Genomic DNA, 21,832 nt, shown 5'->3' with positions numbered 1-21,832 from the left:
GTGTCCCAGTTGATAGGTATCTTTCTTTTCATGATGTGTTACTCAGTATTGCAGTGTTTGATGAGCAGACAAGTAACTTTTTATCAGTCAAAAATTCTGCTTATTGAATTCATTTCTTGAAACATTTCATGCTATCACTTCCTACAGAAATGTGTTAATATCTTTAAGTTCTCATAGTTGAAGCAAATTTTATTTCACCTACCATTATTTCTCTCATGCATGGTATTTGGGATACTTGTAGGATATGGGAAAAATACTCATCTTGAAATTGATCTTTGTGAATGATCTGCAACATCTTCTCTGGGGAAATATGTTTTGTAACATTGTTCTGTTTTCTATAAATAGGGATTACATGGAAACATCAGGCAGTCAAACATTTATTATAAATGGGAAAATAATATCTGAGGAGGATGATTCTTTTATACAATTGGAAATGTAGGTTCCTGTGGCTTTGGCAACCTTTTTTTAAGTTTCCTTTTTCTAAGTGACTTCTTTGTTTCACAATTGACAGACACATTTTTTCGTTGATGATTATTTTGAAAATCAAATGTATTTTTTTCAAAATAGTTTTCCTTCTAATTTTATAGTTATTTACAGCTCATTCTTTTGTATTAAGTATGTGGAAATATGTTTTCATTTAACTGCTTGTTTTTCCCAAGAAACATATCTTACCTTCTAAAGTTTTGGCTGAGTATTTTATTTTCACAGCTAGAGTTTCTTCTAATGACTAGTATGGATGACTAATGTTCAGATGTTGGTAGTCAGTACTCATACAGTGGATGGAACCATGTATCCTTGTCTGAAAATCAGGAATAGATACATGTTCATGTTTAAATTGGAGAGGAAAATTTGTACATTCTATACGTTTAATTAAAGAACTGTCAGATGAGGCATTGGGTATGAGTATCCTATTATCCTTTATTACCAATGCTTGAACTTAATTATTGTTAATTTGGAGAGCAGCTAAATAGAATATAAAACCAAATAATGTTTGGGACTTAACTGTGCTCTGATATTAGTTTATAAAGCCTGAAGAGATGTTTAGAAGATAGGTATTTGAAAGAGACTTAAGTGTATGTGTTGATTTTGTGCTTCCTTTGGTTTATCAGATTCATTGTATGTTGAGTCTTCCCCTTGGTCTCATGCATTGGCACAGTAGTACATTCCTGAAGTAAAATTGTATTTAAATCCAAATGGCTTTTATTAAAGAAAAAAAAAAAAAAGAAAATAAAATCTTACACCTAATACGTTGAAAACCTGCACAACGTTGCCGATCTAAAACATGTGATGGTACTTCCAGCTTATGTTTTATTTCAGAGGCTCATTAAATGCATACCTGTTTTTTATTTAATAAAACCTTTATGTCCCAGGATATTCAGATTAATGAAGTGTGCATGCATGTGCATGTGTGTTCAGTTTCCCATAGGATTTTCAAAAATTATTATTAGTAGTATTATTTAAAAATAGCTTTATGGAGGGTAAATGTTTGTCTTTGGCTCCCTCTATCTGCCTAGCTCTACTTGTCTTTGTGAACTGACATTTTTTCCTAATTTGATCCATCATATAGATTAGAATCAGCAGATATCTACAAGAATTTCATATAGGCATTTGGTAAAATAAATAAATAAGTAGAAGTATGGTAAAGAGACATGGTGGACCAGTAAGAAATTTTGCTTTCAAACTTAAAAGCAAGGTTAATGTCTTTGTGTTCAGACAGTATCTTGTTGAAGTATATTTCCATTCTGTTCAGAGTCTAATTTTTGTACTAAGCTTTTCATAAAGACACAGCTATATGATCAAAGTACAGTAAATAGAAACATGGGTTTAGCTGCCTGTCTTGCAGTAATGTGTGGTGTCTGATAGCCTTTTGTTTCTGGTCTCTAGTTATGTTAGTACCTATTGACATAGAAGGTAACTGGATTGTTCTATTGCTGATTTCTGACAAACAGAAATAGTTTGATATGCTAAAGCTATTTCTGACAGAAGATAGAAAGTTTTGACAAACATGCATGGCACAGCAAGTGTCCAATTCTAGAGAGCAAAATAAATGCAAACCACCATTATGGGGAACACAAACAGCCTGAAAGCAAGTTATCAGTAAGCAAATAATTGTTGAACTGTTATGAATGGAATAGGATGTTGAAATAGGGCATGATTGGCTGATGTTACATATGTCCTTGATTACCTTCCTTGTGCTTTTATCCTAATAAGTGACATTCTTTGTATTCCCTTGGATGGCTAGACAGTCTGACACTGAAGAAGAATAAATATTGCATGTGGTACACATTAAGCTGTCATCTAGGACAGCATTTATAAAAAGTAACTAGAAAAATTCATAAGAAATTCTGCAGTGCTACAGTTTCCTGGCTCCAGTCATAATTGTCAAAGTTCTTGACATATTCAGGTCTTCTGAAATGATTTGGGTTTACAGCTACTTGGTGTATGAATAATTATTAAGGATTCCTTTTTTCTGATAATGCAGACTGTTAATGTTCTCAAAATGATGCATTTTCATTGAAGACCATGGAGTGATGAAAAAACCCCAAAAAACAGTGCTGTGTATATAGCTAGTTCTTTTGTAGCAGTCAGAACTAAAAGATGTGTATGTATAAAATAAAACTAAGCAATAAAATCAAAGAGCTCGTTTTCAAAAGCTGTCTTTGAATCTTGATAAAAAATCCATTATGAGCTCATGTATTGTTACAATTATTGTAATTTGGAAATGGACCTTTTTTATGTAAAATACCAGCCTTGTGTTTTTCTTCACTGACTTGAAATTTAGACTCAAAAGCAGCATAGCAGGATATCATCATCCCTGCAAGGACAGTGGAGAAAACCCCTTTTGAACTATCTAAGCTGATGAGTTAGTGTTTGAATGGTAGTTATTCTATTTTTAAATTTCAAGAAGAGGGAAATATAGGAATTACATTCTTTATATTCTTAAGTCCCTGAATTCCTTGTGATGGCTTGTACATTGACCAAGAAATATTTAATGGCTTGTTTCTATTTCCATGTATTTTTCTGTTGCCTAACATAATACCATGATACTCACTACAGTTTGACACAAAAATTCATGATAAATATTTTCAAGGCTTCTCACAGTTTTGTCACTGACCATGTCATTGGAACTGTACGCTGTATTCCTGGTATAACCACGTTTTGCTTCATGTGAAAGTGCAGCCTTCTTTCATTATTGTTTAGTTCATGTGATTGGGTATTTATATTATTATTACTATTTTTTTACTGAGTTAAGCATATCCCATAAGGAAGAAGGGAAAAAAGCCTGTTATTGCCTCATCAAGTTACTTGAGGATTAACATAATGTTATAGGTGACATTGTGCTTATTCTCATTCTTCTTCCAAGCAGCCTATAACTTAAAAGATCTCATTGTGAGTAGCTTCGGAAAATAGGCCCTTGGCTCTTTCGTAAAATTTACATTTAATGTTAAATGAAGATCTTAAAAGAGTTCTTAGAAAAGGGTTGGAAAAAAATCTGTATTCATGTGAAGTGATAAGCTGAAACACCTGTTTAGGTTGAAAAAAGTTTTCTCCAAGTATAACACTACTCAAATGTTACAGGTAACTGTTAACTCTGTGGACCACTACAGAGCACAAAATATTTGCCCAACTGGTAAATTGAACTGTAAGCCCCACTGTGGGAAATTGCTTTGCTGTGCTCCAAACAGCAGTTATCTTAGTAATTGTACCTGAATTCTTTTGTGGCTAATAGACAGTTGATGTCCTTCTTACCATGACAGAATTAGTTTATAGCAACATTTTAATTGTAAGAATTTCAGGTAAGATGTATTCATGTAGTTTGAGATGGGCTGAGTATGATTTTTAATTGGTGCTCTGAGAGCGCTTGCGTTTGAGTTGGGAATGTGCATAACCCCACATTTCACATTCTAAACTGGCACTCGCAACAAGGAGCTTATCAGAGCAAATTGTCTAGTCCATCCCCTTCCTCACTCAAAACCTAATGACCCTTTATCATCATGGTTTAGATTGCTGGACACAGATGTGAGAAAATACAAGTAATCTACAGGTAACTACAGTAGCTGCACTGATGTTCTCAGAGAACTGACTGCTGGGAAGATAAAAAGCTTCCCACAGAGCCTGTGACTTTCCAGCAGCAAAGCACATCATGAGCTCATACATGAAGTTTTATTTGCTGAAGATTCACAATAAGATGCATTAGGACATTCAGCAGGGTCTCTTCTTAGATGAGCACAAGAATTCAGTGGGGTTGTTAGTTGATGCACTAGTGCATGGCTTCACACTAAAACTAGAAAGTGCAAGAATGCCAATAACGTTTCTTTTTGGGAGCGCCACAAACTACAGCTGTAATGTATTGATATTAATGTAGTTTGTTCCTTGATGATAAGTCACCTAATGTCATTGGACATTTTGTCCTGTTATGGAAAGTACTCGGGTGTGAAGCAAATGTTTGTTAGGAAAAAAAGCTGCTGGTTGTTGAAATACAGTTAGTACATGTGAGATATGAAAAGGTAAAGTAGAAGTCAAGTCTTTATATGAAAAGACTTGTGTATAATTAATTACCATCTTTTTTTCTCAGGATTTTTTTGTTGTAATCATAAAGTAGATCTAAGAATCTCTGTGTTCAGATATTTTGCCAAGGAATGGGAAGGAAATAAAACAGTCTTCAGATAATTTTCACATACCCTAAGGTTAATAAGGTAATGATCTTGTTTACTATTTTTTTAAAAATTGTTTTTTGTAATTCAAGAAGCGGTTTTTAGTGATTCAGTAAGGTTGAAATGTATCTATTAAACCATATGGGAATGATCAATGTGAATCAGTCTGTCTGCACTTTCTTTCTCTTCTAAAGTAACTGAAGTATAAGCAAGTTACTTACGTAGAAAAAAATGAATATGGATGCTGAAATGCTTTCCCCCACGCCTTTTTTTAATGATCTGTAAATTTAGAGGTTGTGAGGAAAGAGATAACATGGCATGAGAGGTACAGGTCATCCAGAAATGATGATTCACAGAGGGTGGTATTAATTATTAAGCAGGCAGAAAGAAGCAAAATCCCACAAACAAAATATCCCTTCTTCTGGTAGTATGAACAAGACAAAACTTAGGTCTGTTTATTAAGTGAAGTCCTTCTGCCCCATTCAGTATCCTTAAAGCTTCTGTGGTCTTAAGGAGTTGCTCCATTGAGAGTCACTGCTGTCAGTCCCAAACCTTTGAGCAAGGGGGCTGGCTCTAAGGCTGTGCTTCTCGAGCTGAGCCCGTGACCAGAACGGCAGTCTCCTTAATGTTCTGTCCTATTGTTGGTCTTCCATGCGAGTGGACTACAAGACAGTCTGAAAACTATGTAATCTTTGCTCCTCATTTTGTTCTACTTCTTTATGCCCATTTTCCAGCTTATGCCAACCTAAATGGTAATAAGCAGAACTCCTTATTGCAGAGTCTAACAGACACGCTGTAAGAAATTACTTTCTGTGATTACACATATCTTTTGGTTCACAGTAAAGACATGCAGAAATGTTTTCTCTTGTTCACTAGCAAATATGACCTATGGGAAAAGAAATGTTCCTTGTTCTATTTTGTCTATTGATTGAGGAAGACAAAAGAAGTAAAGTGCTATACATTCTGAAAGAATGATTCCCCCCCTTTTTTAAAATTTTAAGTTATTGTACAAATCCATGTACAAATTGCAGCAAAGATTTGATATATTCTTTTATGATATATGCTGTGCTTCATATTCAGTAGTGGCTTTAATTCTCAACTACAGTAGACATACAGAAAAACAGAAAAAACGTTGGCTGTTACAAAGTTTTGTTTGAGCTTTTTAAACTGAGTGATTAGCAGAAATAATGACCCTGTCAGCCTTAATCACATTAAAATGTGGTTAACATCATTTAATTTTTTCCACTTAATATGCGAAAATTTCCAGTAGATTTGCAGTGAAGGCCATTGAAATTCCATTAGAACAAGAATAAAAATTTCAGGCATCATTTATTCAGAGAGGGAATAAAGGTCTCATCTGAAAACTGCTGAATCTTCCTATTAGAGAAACTATGAATCATTGCATTGCATTGAGCAGTACCTTTAGCTTCTATAGTACTGAATCTGGGTTGCTTCTGAATGAGTGGAATGCATTTTTAGCATGGTGCTTTTCTGAAAATTGCAACATAGAAGTTTTTTTTTTTCAAATTCAGTAAGAGCTTTCTCTGTAAAGGATTATTATGTAATCTGTTTTAACTGCTGTAGGGCTGAGGAAATGCTTCTGATTTAGGCATCTCCTCGCTGTGAAGTTCCATACTTCGCATTATTTATATTAAAATACAAAAAAAGTTGTCCTCTTTCTGGTTGATTCATAATGTATAGCTGGGCTTTCTTTGTGGTGAAAAGCAAAATTGAGGACATGCACAGCTTCGACTAGAATATTGTCATATGAAGTCTTTCGCACTCTTGGCATTTCTTGTTGCAGGTTCCACAGGTTTGTACCAGAAGAACAGATACAATAACTATGAATGTGCTAGAGAAACTATCAACTGCATCTTTTTCTGAGAGAAATTTTTGTTTCAAGGAAAGTATTGGTTAGGGTTCAATGTTTCAGATTGCTGTATTTAGATTCCCATTTTTTTGTCCTTATTCTGTGTAAAGACAAGATTTCATCTCGTCAGTGGAAGCACTAACAGTACAACTATATATTCTGTGCTTTTCTAGATTTTACTGGAGGACTTGTATTTAATATTTCTTTATAATAGATATTTCTATATATATCTGGTATGTATCTTTATTGTCTGTGGTACTTAAACTGTACAGTGGATTGTGTTTCTTTCTGTTCATTAAATCGGTGTTCTATACTTGAGCCTTGTTTATTTCAGCCTATTACATAACTACTTTGTCCTTTTTTTACTGGGAAAAATCATCAATATGCATTGGATTTATGCAGAACAAATTTCACAATGTCAGTATTCGTACAATTCATTTTTAAACAAAATTATAAGTACAGTGGTAGATGATTAATGTAGATGATTAATGTAAATACTGTGAGATACACAGTAGTCAAGGAATTTTTCTTTGAAATAGCTATTGCTAACTTTAAGAATTGAGCAGACCTAACAGGAATTTGGAAGTGTTTCAGATGTACCTCTGTAAGATGAAACACGAAGGAAGCTGAGCGGGAAGTGGGTCTGTGACCAGGGCCAGAACTGGTAACCCTGCAAATGAGATAAAAGGGAGTAGGAGTGTGGGAGTGACCACAGCAAGAGTAGGAGGGAGGTGTGAATTCAGTGAAGTGTCAGTTCTGTGGGTCACATTTGGAAGTATCTTGCTAAAGAACTGTTGGACCAGGATGGAAAGCTTTGAAGACTGGGGAGTAACGCTGGGAGAAGAAAGCGGAGTCAACAAGAGAATGTGAAGAACTGTTGGATGGGAAAGTGGCCATATTTTAGGGAAAAGGATCAGAAGGGACTGTACTTACTAGATTTTTCTCCCTGGAATCCATGGCATGAAATTCAGAGGTACTATGTCTTTTTGCTTCTGCTCTCTTAGCAGGTACCTGTGACACCTTGCAGCAAAACAGCTTCTAGTCTGTTGGGTGGCAAATGCTCACTGAAGTTCCATTAGCTCAAAGAGAGGTTTGTGTAATGGGTATTTAATGAGTACGTTGAGTTTAGAATTCAGCATGTTTATTGGTTGCTTTTTTATAAATTGGAAATCATGTGCTGCTGTATTAAGTGTCTTAATGCTGTAATGGGACACACTTCAAAGTCAGAAAATGTCACAATGAAGGTTGTCAGTGCATTTCAGAATCAGTGTCCTGTCCCAAAGGGTTGTCTGTTTTATGGCCAACCTTCATGGAAAGGACAAGCTTGCTCTTGAGGATGCAGTAGGGTTGGGTAGGTGGGAGACTCCTGATGATGGGATTCCCTTTTTCCTGGAGTAAAGCTTGATACTAATGTGGGGCTGTAGAAGGAAGGCCTTATGTTAAAGGCACATGCCTGGAGATTTGGTGATGAGGGATTGGGTTTTACTTTTGTCTCTTTTAGATCTCTGTTTGTGGTACCAAGTAGGAAAATTTAATTTAAAATTGTTACACACTTTAAAAATTACAACACTCTTAATATTTTTCATTTGACCAATTAGTATAATGAAGTCCAGTGCTATTTTTAGTGCTATTTTAAAAATTGTACTTTGTCCAAATTCTGAGATGACTGAACTGCCAAGCTGTGATACAACTACTGCAGCCACCTCTTCTGCTCTACCTGTGCTGTCCTTGTGAGTGGTACTGGTAACTGTGTATGGTATAATGGACTACTTCTGACTTTATGTACACTTTACTTTGGAAGAGCAAAACTCATGAAGTCTGGTTGTCTAGGAGTTTTGAGTCTTGTTTCCTTATGACAGTGATCCCAAATTTATACTCCTTTAAAAAGCAGTGAGATCAGGCACTGAACACAGGTAGCATCAGTATGACAGTCCTGCTGCTGGTTAGCTGGACAGCACTAGCCAAGTCAAGTATGTGGGGGTTGATTCTTTCTGCCTTCTTCCCAGTGAAGGCATTGGTTCTTACAAAAGATGTAGGAATTTGATTTGTATGAAATTGAGACTTCTTTGTCCTCCTGTGCATTTCTGCATAGCATTTATTAAGTACTTCTGAATTCACAAAGTGTAGTGCTTCCTTGTAACTATATGGTAATCCCTAAATTACTGTAATCCCTCCTCTGCATTCAGTACAGAACCAGTTATTGTTGGTAGCTACACAGTATAATGACTTCCATAAATTAATTAAAGTGGTGATTTGTTGTGGGGTTTTTTTTGGTTTTGTTGTTTTGTTTTTTGGGTTTTTTTTTAACAGTAGCTGATTGTTCTGCATTTAGTATTGGTAGGCAGCTCACAGAACCTTGCTGCTGCCTTGGGTTGAAAATGTTCTGCTAATTTCCAGCCTATGTTTTTCCATGGCTGGCTTATTTTATTGGTGGTTCAGGCAGCTTTCTCCTGTAGACTAAATAGTATCTTATTTAATTGGTGTTTACCTCCTGTCCTTACTTAAAGCAGGCATTACCAATTTTCTCTCTCTGTTATTTACATGAGGTTTCCCTCTCTCTGATAATCTTCGACCTGTTCTGAATTTAGCTGACCACAGCTGCATGTAGTGCTCCGTATGCTTTCAGGAATACCTTGTATGCAGATGTAAAGCATACTGTTAAGCAAAGGGGGAAGCATTTCCAGTAGGATCTGTAGATGATATTTGCCTTTTCCCTGTCGCATTATCCTGGTGGCTTAGAATCGCTTTGAAGAACACTAACCTAGAGTGATCCCCCTTCTATGTCACTTTCAATTGATGATGATGATGATGATGACTTTCCTTGAGGAAAATGTCTCTTGCTCCTGTATTGAACATAAAATTTGCATGCAACTAATGTTTGTGTCAAGGTCATTAATGTATTTAACACGATCATTCCCTAATTCCTTAATCCTGGTGAAGTTTGATTTAGTACCCTAAAAGATTAATTTGTTCTCCTGTTATCATATCCAGTGCATCGCTCAGTCCTCAGTCTCTACAAATCCACTTTCCCTTCTTCTCCAGCTGAATGAGTAGTTTTACACACAGCACACCATCAAATACTTTATAGATGTATTTCTCCTGCACAGAAAATCATATATCAATGAGAGAATAAATTTATCAGGACATGCTTTATTTTTAACTTTAAACCAAATTACTTGTGTTTACCCAAGGTTATTTTCTGTCATCATTTTGTCTTTGACGGTGTCATTCCTCAACCAAACTAAGACTAAAATTGCATTGTGTATGTTGATTAAGTGATTCTTTGTTGGAGAAATGCATAGACTATCATGTCCCAGAATAATTGCCTAATATGATATTTTACTATTTTTCCTTTGCTAGGTCTACTTTTAACAATCTGTTACTTACTAGGGCTCTTCCCTGTTGAGCAGGTCTTTTCCAAATGAAATTCTATGCTGCTTCTAAAACAGAAGAAAACATGTGAGCATTAAAATAGGAACAGCACTTTTCATTGAAAATGTAATTGAAATGTTCATTGTTACTGTAACATTCCTCAAACTGTATGTGCTAGAAGAATGTAGGTGATTGCTTGAAGGAAACAAACAGCATTTCCAATGATAAGAAAGCATCTGGACACAAGTTGAATAATTCACAATGTCAGTAGTGCTTTTGGATGTATGGATTATTTTAGTTATCACTCGCATAATTGGATGAAGTGTTTTCAACTGCTGTTTTGGATAGCAAGAATGAATATCCAGAAAGTGGAATAATTTTATAGAGGCTGTGAGAAGTCTAGATTTTTTTTTTTCACTTGGGAGATGATTAATGTTTTACATTTTCGACTGCACGTTTATGTCACAGTTTTTCTCTTCAGTGTAACTGTAGATCAGATCACATTCCTTATGGTATATCCCATGCATGTTTGAAACACTTTGAAAAAGTGAAATGATGTGATGTTTAGCTACAGAGAAACGTCAAAAACAATGCATTTATATGATATGAAAGATTTGCAAGTGCAAGCTAGCAATTGATAGTAATATTATAATTAGCTCTTTATAACAGCCTGTTTTTTATTCATGAACATTTTCATTTATGTTGACAACTATCATGTTTGCCACCACACATGGAGCCTTCTCTTTACTCAGAAGAGACTGAACATGAATTAGTATGTTTTTGGGCTTATGTTCTGACTTTCTATTGAAAAATGGTTTCTGGGCCAAGTCACAAAAATAAAAGTAGCTTGCTTTTTAGGTTTGACTTTTTGATCTTATTGTTAGTGGTGGTGTTTGTAAGGGTAAAGCATACCACAGAGCACTGTAACTTCAAGGTGGGGTTCTTTTCAGTCAAATTGATTTTTAATTGTAGAAATTGCTGAGGGTGTTGAATGCTTTCTAATCCCATAACTGGTACAAAAATCAAGTTAGGTAAACTAACAGTTTTATAATAAATCAAATTTTAGTTTTGTACTTGCAAATAAAAATGTTTTGTGCACACTCACACACAGAGTAAGATGATTTACTTCTGACAGAAATTTGTCATTCCATTTTCAGCCTTAAAAACCTCTGTCTAACGGGTCCTTTAGTCTGTCAGATAAATGAAGCATGACACTGATCCAGATACTTATTCTGGCTTCTGAAAAAAATCAAAGTTACTGCTCCCCTAGGATAAGTATGTTTTAGTAGATGATTCAGACATTGTTAATTTTTTTTCATTTCACCATAGTTTAGACAGGTAAACAGACTGTGTCTGTGGAATTGAACATTTTTGTGACAGCTTTTCAAATTAGTGAAGTACATTTCATGCAAGGCATCTCTGCACACTGTGAAATCCTGAACTCATTTAGTGTTTTACTCAGACAAGAACATGTTCATATGACAGTACAGTATATGATGCTATATTTATTAGACATTATTTTGGGAAAGTTTATCAGCAGGAGGCAAGACTGAGGCATATCACGTAATTTTATGTGTCTTAGGCATATAAGGTGAGGGTTAGTTTCTAAAGCAGCCTTTGAAAAGAGTAGAGGGGAGATGCTTTAAGAAGAAGATGAGAAAGGGAGCCCTAATTTAAGTACTCTGAATTGCCCTCAGAAGAACCTCCTACTTCATTAACTATATAGGGAACAGAGCAAGATTAGGTATGTAAGTCAGGGGTCTGAAATAAAGCCTTGTATTCTTTGAGTTGCTCTAGGTTGGGTATTAACCATTCAACTAAATACTTCTGTTGTTCTGCTGAGAGTTTTGGGGATGTTCTTTCTCTGGATAAATACCAAAGTTAATTTCTCTTTTACTGAGTAGCATATTCCAGCCTAATAGCAAATTTGATCTTTTTGTCATCAAAAAACCCACAACTTAGCCCAGTGTCAACAGCTTCCATGATTCTTTTTACTCATCTCATTAAAATTGTTTCTTAAAACATAGAACGGTAGTATTGTGTGATCACAAAATATGAGTAAGTAGTGGTTAATGGCCCAAGGGTGCAGGAGGAATAAGCAGGTTTTATTATTTTAAATCAAATATTCTTATTGTAGTAATATTTGCCTCTTGCAATTTTAATACTCATAGTAATTTTTAGCAACTGATAGAGAGAAGAAGAGAACATTCATATGAATTCTTTGGTCTGGTGAGGCTCTGCAATTAAGATCACACAGACTAGTTCTGAAGAAGTGAGGAAGGCACTTTCCCCTATATTTTGTGAGAAGGAGAGGATATTTCAATAACAGTAGTAGGGGGAAATATACTGTCCCAGTTTATTTGGGTTTCATTAAATTGTTGTGTGACTTCAGTGAAAGCCAAAACTAACAATGTCATAGTCTGCATTTGTGTTACCCACTGCAGGATTTTAAATTAACAATAGAGAAATATATTGCCAATTAGTCTTTATAGTGTCTTATTTCAAGTATTGTTAGTATATATTTCTTTTCTTTCATGGGATTTTTATGTAGATGTTATTTTTTTGCTGGGAGTATGGCTTGATAGTTGCTTGCATTGACATAGGATACAAAAGAATTAAAGAATAAAATAAATTTTAAAATAATAAAACTAATAAATTTAAAATTTTGTTGTCCATTGTATAGTTCATGTAAACTTTCTCTTGTTAAGGCATCACATCTTTGTTTTTGTTTTTTTTTTTGTCAATACTCTATGAGTGGCTCATAACTTTTTATGAGTTTATGTATTTGAGACTTTACTGTAATAGCATTAATATGAATTGTCTTACTTTGTACAGGACTCTCAAGAACAGTTTTCCATGTGACATAAAGAAGTCCTGTCAAGATAGAAAACTTGAAATTATCATGGTATAGCATAAGCCTGGCTATGGAATAGGAACTCCTACTAATCTGTGATAGTATCTCAGTCATCATCAATTTGCATGGAAGTCCTTTGACTGAGATTTGCTCCTTCTGCTATAATTTATGAACAAGTAATTGTGAAATTATTTTGTTACAAGTTTCAAAATAACTAATCTATGCATTTTATAAATGATAGCAGGAAGAATAACAAGATATGACTTTAAAAGCATCTTTCTGGTCCAAAGTATATGTCCTTAAGTAGGACTTCCTGTGCCCATAACTAGGAAATGTAATATGCACAGTTTGTTGCAGTCTCTGTTGTTATGTGGGTTCATCAGTAGTTCAGTCTTGACTGTTCTTGATCTTTGCAACAGCCATCTCTTTTTTGTCTTTTTAGTTAAGACAGTTAGTGTTCACAATTGGCAGACCAAGGAGAACTAGAGACTGTAAGTCTTTCACGTGCCAGCAGGTGCTACAGTGACAGCGTAGTACCACTTTCCTTATTGCTTAAGTCATAATTGATTTGGTTGTGATACCAATTTATAATTTATTTTAATTGCCTTAGTGGGAACCGTAATTTCGGTAGAGATATTACTACAGTCTTGAAAATTAGATCAGAAATGAATGTTTTAAAAATGGATTTTAAGATCTTTATTCTTCATGAATGATGCTTCTTACAGATGTTTAAAATAGGGTTACCTTGACCAACCTTTTGTTAGATTATATAAGCTGTATAATGTACGGAAAAACCATTTTCTTACTGGGAGCTCTTTCTCTCTCTATGTATGTATATAAGAAGAAAAAGTCATCCTGGATTATTTTTGTTCTTTGTTTTTCTCTCATCTTGATAATTTTTAATTCAAAGTGTTTTTAGGCAATGAACTTTATTTTTCTGCTATGCATGCTTTATTTCTCCTAGATACAGAAATATTTTCTCCATTAACTACTGTCTGTACTTGATTTACAGTTTCATGTTCTCTGGTGGTATTTCTTTCACAGCTCCCACATCTTGCAAACCAAAAACATTTCATGTCAGTTAAGCCAAGTTGTTACATGAAATACATTCAAAAAGTGGTTGATCATACATAAAAATTTGTAAGTGAAGCATTGTATCCTTATGTGTTTTCAGCATACCATTAAACAGCCAATGTCTCTGGGTGGCTCTCTAGACCAGGTAAACTGAGAACCCTCTGCTACTACCATGTTATGTTAGTTTGTTAACAGAACTGTATCTTGAGGGCATAAAGTGCTTTGATAGGGATTTTCAGAATATTGCTTTGATTTTTTTAATTCTCTTGTCTCCTTTGCTCAGGAGTCCTGCCATTTATAAGCATTCTTCAATAATAAATAATGAAATTCCTGACTGAACTTGGCTCCATGGCATTGGTGTTTTTTGATGTGGTAGGCTAACTTAAGACATCCTTCCCTTAGTAGTCTTCACCTGTTCCTGCAGCACCCTTCAGTTACATTGGCACATCCATTTCTAAGGATGGTAAAGTGAACTGGTCCATCTTGTCTGGAGAGGGAAGCTATGAAAGAACTAAATTCTCCCTCCAGAAGCTGCTTTTTTACTGGATTATTTTTGTTGGTGAACAGCTTGAGTATGCCTACAGGGAGTGCTGCTAGGGGCCCTGCTCCATGTGCTGCAGCTGGTAGCAGAAAAGCAAGCATAACATCTGGATGGGTAAGGAATGGGATGAGAAGTTCATGTCCAGGTTCTGAAAATGTTTCCTGAAAATATGGGATGCAACTTGAATGAAATAGTAGGTGCAATATCAGTCACCCCATATAACAGTGATTTTGCAGAATTATTGGGGATTTAAGATAATGGCCATGATAGAGATCAAGGCTTTGGAAGAACTTGCTTTGACACATGAGGCAGAGAACCTGGGATTACTTACATTTCAAAAGAGAATGTTAAGGAGTTAGAAACCCATCTATAATAAATGTCAAAAGACAGTGATGGTCAGGAACCTCTATGATTCTTTTTTTGATACAGTATATGTTGAAATTACAATGAAATTCAAAAATGTGAAATACGGATCTGGTAGAATGAGATACTTTATATACCCATTCTGTCATAAGATTCCTGTGATCATGGGATGTGTGGCTAGTCCCTGAAAGGTAAAGAATTTTAAGGGCTTTTTAACTTCCTCTTTCAGGGCTCAAGTCAATCTGTGTTAGGAGATGGGAGTGATATCTAACATGTGACACAGGTTCTCCACATTTGCCTCCTGTAAGGTCCAGGTGGATGCAGTAACTAAATACTGGAGGTGATATGGACATTGGACTATGGGAAGGTATTGAGGAGCATAAAGCATTCAGGATGTGCAGAGTAAATGCAGTGCTGAGTTCCTCAGGCTCTCATCCTGAGGGGCTGAGAGGAGGCTCTTGGCCAGAGAGCAGCCCAGTGTGTGGAGGCAGTGCTTTTGTTCTGAACTGTTACTAGAAAGCATTTGCAGGTGAGGGCTGGGAAAGGGTTTTTTGAAATTGAAGGATTGCTGTGTTTCATCTGGCCAGCTGGGAACAGGGAATGAAAAAATAAACTTATAAGCATCACTGATGATTTAAGACGTGGTTGCCAAGGTCTGTAACAAGTACTCCCAAACCTTCTGTAGATTTGTCATCTTCATAGAAAACTTATCATGGTGAGGATGAAGGTACCTTTTTACTTCTTAATGTTTTCCTGTTTAGTCATCCTTTCTCCTTATGTAATGCAAGAAGAAAGGGATGCTCAGAGAAAGGCAGGTAGCAATACAGAGTTAGAGCACAGTGCTCCAAAACAGGGGAGTGACAACCACCTGTGCTTTCCTCTTCCCCTTCCTCACTTCTGCTACAGACCATTTCTGGTATACAGAGACATTATATACATATGGTCTGTTATTTTTACTATCCCATCCTTTGTTAATTGCAGAAATTTGGAATGAAAGCTTGCTGAAGCTGTGAGTGGTTCTGGTCTCTGTAAGAGAACATGTAGATATCCTCATCTGTGCACAGCACTGAGAACAGTGGGACCAGATCTCCGTAGAGTCTGTGCATGCTACCAGAACAGAAGGGAAGGACATCACCTAGACAGTGCATGCTGTACTGGTGCTTTGGTAGATTAGGTCTTCCTCTCCCATCCTGCCAAACTAACTAAACCTAGTGGTCCTCAAAGTTTTGGGATGTGGCAAAAGAAACAATTCTTGCCTAACTCATCATAATTGTAGATAATTTGTGGTTTCATTTGAAACCTCGTCATGGATGAGGTTTCAAAAGATGAAATCCACAAAGAGGAGAAAAGAAACAAGGTATTTTTAAGCCAATGATTTTTTTTTTAATTTCAAGAAAAATGTTGGAACAATTTAACTTTTTAATTACCTAAAAGTAACCCAATTGTCTTCACAGATTCATGTTGACAATTCATTACTTGTCTAGATTGTCAGAAGAGTCTAATATTTTGTGGTAAATATAATGGTCTTGCATATAGAGAAAAAAATATACTGCGTATTGGGATTTTTATTAAGCCTTTGAAGGTTTCAGTGCCTTACAACATTCTCATAAACAAGATAGGAAGTACTGGCTAGATGTAAACTACTGGAAGTTGAATGTGCAAGACTGGTTGGAAGATAATACACAGAGCATGGTTATCAGTGGTACACTTTCCAAGCAAAGAATATCTCATGATGAGATCTGCAGAAGCAGATTATTTGAATACTGGTTGAATACTGTTATGTATTTCCATTAATGAGCTGGATGGTGAGCACTCTTGTTAAATCTCTGGATGACCTCCCAGTCTAGGAGATGCCCATAAATGCGTAGAACAAAATTAAAACTTGGGAGCATCTCAAGAAATGGAAGAAATCATTAGGAAAAAGTAGCAACAGTGCAACTCCTGAGAAAGATTTTATACAGGAATAATTAACTATGTAAACATAGTATTAAGAATAGCTAGTCAAACAGGGTCACACATAAAGTTATAACCTGAGCATGAGATAATGTTGCAGTGTTGTCACAGAAAAGCAAATCCTAGGCTGGTTTTAATAAACAGGAAAATCACCTGAAAAATGAGTTAATCCTCTAGCTGTTTTTAATGTTCGTAAGCTATTATTATCGAAAGCTCTGAGAAGCGCATCAGATAAGGTGTGCTTTCAGAAACTTTTAGACCAGTTGAAGATAGTCCAAACAAAAGGGTTGAAAGTTAGAATATGTGGCTTACAAGGAAAGCTCAAAATAAAAACTATGTAAAATTTTAAAGATATAAATAGGGAGTATATATTCTCAGTTCACAGCCTATAGGCTCAGTTTAACTAACATAAAGGTTAGGCTCCACCTGTGGAAAACTTTAAAAATAAGGGAGCAAGCACTAAACATATTGAGTTTAGAAGCCTTTAAAAATCAGCATTGCCCAGAACTGCCAACAGGAAGAGCCTGTTGGAATTTCTGAGTCCTCTTGTTCTCACTCCTGACTGGATCTTTTTTTTCAGTCTTTTGTAAATTTTGGTCATTCAGTTTGATCTTACCTACATTTGTTTCTTTTCTTCTTGTGCTGCCTGGTATTTTCTTTTTCCCTGCCTTTCTCTTTTGTTTCTCCTATTTTCCACTCATAGTTCAGGTATAGAACAGAAAAACAATTGTTTCTCTTCCATTAGTTAGATGGTTTTTTTGGTCTTACTTGTACAAAAGCATACTTTCACAAATCACCTTTCTTCTCAGGGGTCATTTTTTCAGATCATCTTGTCTTGCAGGTGTCCACTGAGCTTAAGCTTTCTCTGCAGCTTCTCTCTTCCATCACTAGTTCAGATTTCCATCTGAACTCTGTCTCTGTTCCCAGCTGGATCTCTCATGTGAAACTCTCTCAAATATTGATTTGTGGGTAATGTACATTCTGCAACTTCCATACCTTTTTATTTTGGTTGGCTGCAGGTTTTGGGGTTTTTTCTGCCTCAGTAAGCATCACCATTTTAAAGTGAAAGCACCCCCTTCTGTACAACTCCCATTTCTGGTGTTCTTTGCTTATTGGCCTTCTCAGTGAGTGCCCTCATTTTTAAACTTTTCTTCAAGGCCTTCTGCATCCTGATTTAGGATCAGGAGTTAACTCTGGTAGTTGTCCTGATCCATCTGCACTTGCTGGCACCTCTGGTTTACTAGATATGCTGATAATGCTGCTGATATTCCTTATGTCCTTATCAAACAACAGTCACAGTGTTTGGTAGAAATGAGCATCTGAATTCCTCTTCAGTGTTTTCCCTGATAAGAATTTTGAGTGCTGCCTTCACTTGCAAGTTGATGAGGTCTGGTTTTGCACTTGCCTTGGTTTTGTTCTTGTGTCAGGCTTTTACACAGTCATAATATGCTTTTCTGCTTGCCATCACAGAATGAATGGATGTCTTGCTGTCTCTTGGGGCTGTATTTTTTTTCCAGAAAATATATTTTGTCTGTTTTCTGGCATCAGTCAGACTTCAATTGAGGAACCCTCTGTAGCTGCTGTTGGCACACTTCTCTCCACAGGGAAGGGAGGAAGGAACCAAGCTACTCCAGTAGGGAAAGTCTGTTGGATGTCACAGAAATCCCATGCTGCTATACTGTTTTCACTTAGTTTTTGGTTTACTTTGTTAAGAAGGGTTTTCATCTGGAGCAGTTCCTCGTTTCTTAAAGTAGTTTCAGCTGTTAATCAGTCATTGGTGCTGCCAGTTCTACTTTTAGGTTTTTTTGCTTTTCATTTTGTTACATTTTAGTGTGTGGTGGTGGTTTTTAAGTGTCAAAAGTCTTTAAGTGTAAAATTCAATACTCTTCATTATTCATTTTCAAGGATAGCATGAAATAACAGAAAGATACTCCAGGATTTCCTTATCTTAACAAAGGCCCAAAATGAGTATACTGTTGCTGTCCTTTTACAGACATACATAATTTTCTTTGGAAAAATTATGTGCTCAAATGAAACAGACTTTGACATTAATTGTTACCATTTGTTAAGATAATTTTGTTCTGTTTGGCACACTTGGTTATCCCTAACAGGAAGGCAAACGTGCACTGACACGCACATGTTATTTTATTGATTATTAGTTAAGCATTCTGCTTTGCAGAAAACATGAATTCAAAATATATTTATATTTGAGTATTTACTTTTTTGTTTATTTTCTTTATTGATCACATTTAGGGGAATTCCTTGGTGCTTTTTAGCAATTCCTGTGGTACTGAAAGTCACAAAAGTAAAAGACTCGGGCAGAGAACCTGACTGTCTGTACAGAGTGGGATCGGTACCTTATTCTTTTAGTGAGGCTGTAGCAGGTCTGATGTCAGTCACTTCAGAGACCTTTAGACCTCAGTGCTCATTTATTGCTAAAATGTACCAGCTCTGCTCCTGCATTATGAAGATCGTCTGTCAACACTTTGAGATATTCTCCTTTGTTATTAAGCTTGTGATGCTCTACACTGTCAGGTTTTTTGCCAATTATAGTTAAGGTACAATGGTGTATTCACTGGATCAAAGTCTCACACTGGCGGTAGAGGAATGATTTGTAAGTCTTTATTCATCTGAATCGTACAATAGAATACCTGAGGAATGCAAATAATCCCTCTAAGGACTCAATAGAAAAGCTGTTAAAATGACAGTCTAAGACTATTATTATTCTGAATTGGTGTTTTAGCCAAAGTAATTATTTCTTATCTTGTTGTTCCACAATAGTTCTTAGTTTATTAGTTATGATGACCATATTTACCAAACAGAATTTGAATCCAATTTTTGACATTACTTCCGTACTCATTTCACTTTTTCAAGTTTACATGTTTCATTACATCTTTCTTCACTTGGCACATTATTTAATCAGAGACCAGTGTTAAATGATTCCTTAAAAAAAAAGGTATGCACATATGTTGAAGTACACTTACGAACTGTAGATTCATTTTGAGATTTATTTTCTGTAAAATGTTGGCATTTATTACCTCTGAACTTCAATACCAAATTTGTTTGCCAAAATAAATTAGTTAACTACAAATGTTAGTTTTAGAAATGCTATTAAATGTCAGATGTCACATTGAGAAACACACCTTAATTGTGATTTTCAGTTCAGATGGTTCTGAAGGCAGTAGTGTTTCAGTATCAGTCCTGGATACCAGACTATGTTTTCACTGGATAACTGGAGGCAAGAAAAGATTAGTATAATGAGGATTGAAAAACACTGATGGGGTATTTACATAAGTAAATGATAGAAGACCAGCCTTATATAACAAACGTGTGAAAACTGTTGAGTGAACTTCTGTGTTCTTTGTCCCATCTTAAAACCCTACTCAGTTGGCCATGCACTTAATCTTATAATAGCTCTGATCCCCTGCTATTTTCTTTGACAAATGTGTGTTGATGAACTTGTGGTTCAGTTCATTTTTTTCTGAAGTGACATTTGCATTGATTATTTAAAGGTTTGCAGGCCACAGTTTCAAAGTACTTTAGTATAATAGCAGCTAAAATCTTAGTCTAAATCTTGCAGATTAGCAGGACTGAGAAAAAGAACTCAGCAAGTATAAAGCCCTGTGCTGTATAGTGGGTGCTTCAGGTCTGGAACATTGTTGGCACCCAAAGTGTTGTGTTTTGTAATTTGATTATTCTTGTACAGGAAGTATTCCCATGGCTCCTGTGTTTGCTTGCTGAGCATAGAGCTGTCATTCTTACCGTTCATACCCATTTAGAAATGGTGTCCTGTTAACAGTAGTGAAGTCCTCCCAGGTAGTTTATAAATGTCTCCCTTAAACTTACAATAAATACTTGCAGTCATGAATATGATGCTGGTGCTTAAAGATTTTTTTAAACACCATCTACTACTCTAAAGTTTTCACAGAATCACAAAATATTCTGATTTGGAAGGGACCTACAAGGATCATTGAGTCCAGCTCCTGACCCCACACAGAACATTCCCAAGAGTCACACCATGTGCCTGAGAGAATTGTCCATCTGGGTGAAGAAACTTTCTGGAACACCTGACCTAAACCTCCCCTGACACCACTTCAGGCCATTCCCTTGGGTCCTATCACTGGTCACCAGAGAGATCAGTGCTGCCCCTCCTCTTCCCCTCACAAGGAAACTGTGACTGCTGTGAGGTCTCACCTCAGTCTCCTCCAGGATGAACAGACCCAGTGCCTTCAGCCACTCCTCACACAGCTTCCCCTCAAGGCCCTTCACCATCACTCTTGCCCTCCTTTGGACACTCTCTAAGGGCTTTATAACCTTCTGACATTGTGGCACCAAAACTGCCCTGAGCACTCAAGGCGAGGCCGCACAAGTGCAGAGCAGAGTGGGACAATCAGTCACATTCCTTGCCTGGCTGGCGATGCTGTGCCTGGTGTACCCCAGGACATGTTTGGCCCTTCTGGCTGCTGGGAGGCTGCCAGTTTTGTTAACTTTAGTAGGGTAATTAACATTCAAAAACTAACTCCATAAGTTTGTAGCTGTGAATTTGTTGTTTCATTCAACTAAAAAAAATTATGAACAGCAAACTGTTGTAAATGCTGACAGTTATTGAAGATGAATAGAATTTTTTTTTCGTTATCTAAAAATAGTAATAGTATAGTAGCCAGAAGCTTTGTCCTGGGATAACAGTAGAAAGGTGGGAAAAACAAGTAGAAACATGCCATCAGCTGTGGCATACTCCAAGATCAGTACACAGAAAAAGCAGGTGCAGCTTGCTATGTAGGAGTGTAGTGTTCTTTTCTATTTGTTAATATCAGCAGTCTTAGTCTTAGCTACTGAGATGGTCTTTTTGGGGGGGTTTTCTTGTTGGGTTTTTTTGGGGGTTTTTTTGGGTTTGCTTTTTTTTAATTAAAAAAAAATAAGGAAAAACTGAAGGACCTCAGTTTTCCTACATTTGATAAATACAATTTTTGGAAGTACATTTTTTCTCTCAGAAAGTTTTATTCACCTTTTAGATTGCAAATATTTAACCTCTACCAAACACCTAGCTATTGTCCCAAATTATGCCTGTTTCTGATAGATGAAATGCCAAACAGAAACCAAGAAACAGTGAAATGTTAATGGAGTACACCTGAAGCAATTGCTGCCTGTTA

At 36.1% G+C, this 21,832-nt stretch overlaps 1 protein-coding gene across 1 annotated transcript in view; it reads left to right on the top strand.

Moving 5' to 3' along the window:
* The window catches only part of OLA1 (Obg like ATPase 1), a 94,849-nt gene that overhangs the window by 65,356 nt on the left and 7,661 nt on the right, over window positions 1-21,832 (top strand). The gene's annotated exons all lie outside the window — the stretch shown is intronic.

This window comes from Pseudopodoces humilis, chromosome 8 (genome assembly GCF_049639895.1).
Source record: "Pseudopodoces humilis isolate 2021_Gansu_Grassland_sample_001 chromosome 8, ASM4963989v1, whole genome shotgun sequence".
NCBI lineage: Eukaryota > Metazoa > Chordata > Aves > Passeriformes > Paridae > Pseudopodoces > Pseudopodoces humilis.
The sequence above is the reverse complement of the archived record's forward strand: the minus strand, read 5'-3'. Positions and strand labels throughout refer to the sequence as shown.